Source organism: Cricetulus griseus, chromosome 4, assembly GCF_003668045.3.
Source record: "Cricetulus griseus strain 17A/GY chromosome 4, alternate assembly CriGri-PICRH-1.0, whole genome shotgun sequence".
NCBI classification, from domain to species: domain Eukaryota; kingdom Metazoa; phylum Chordata; class Mammalia; order Rodentia; family Cricetidae; genus Cricetulus; species Cricetulus griseus.
Genome location: NC_048597.1, coordinates 94,261,511 through 94,262,335, shown reverse-complemented (window position 1 = coordinate 94,262,335; position 825 = coordinate 94,261,511).

Here is an 825-nt window from a genome sequence, read left to right as displayed (position 1 = left end):
TCTTCTATCTTATGGAGAGTTAGGATGGATTTGTTTCCTGCTATCATGGCCTGGCAGTTAATCTAGGAGGAGAGAGAGAGAGAGAGGGAGAGAGGGAGAGACAGACACTAAAGGATAGAGGAGGACTTCTCAGAGGAGGGGACAGTTGGGTACACAGGTGGGTAGAAGCCAGTCAAGCTGCGGGGAGGGGCATTACTTAGTCCCCACATCAATTAAAATCTGGGAGTTTCCATTACAGACCTGTAGGAGGGGTCAACGATGATGCTGGAGGGGCCACCGGGACCACTGCCCTGTGCAGTAGGTTCACATGGCTCCTCAGAGCACCTTCTGGTCATGGTGGCATCTTTAGTCATGCAGGGCACTGTCCCATGTCTTCTCTGCTAGCTTCCCTGTGAAGCCTGGTGTCCTGGTCTCACAGAGGAGGAAATGGAGGCTATGGAATGCTGATTGATTAGTGTTACACCGCAGCTGTGTGGAGCCCGGCTATGAAATGGGGTCAGAGGGGTCAGTATCCAGGCTTCGGGGTGACTCCTAGCCCTTCTTATCCAGCTAGTGTCCGGGTTAGCTGAGCTGGAGGCCGATCCATGTCTCTAGGTTCCTCAAAGAGGCCCCTGTTATGGCTCCTGCCTGGGGCTGGCCGCTGACCACATCTGGGAGTGGCCACCTCAGCCCCTGTCATTACAACGGTGGCTTTGAAGCAACTGGCAGCAGTGCTATTTGCTCACGTGGGAGGGGGCTTCCTGGAGCCTTCACTACTGACTAGGCTCTGCCTGGCCCCCTTTATTCCCCAGCAGGCTGAACAGTATGAACAGATCTGGGGCCAGT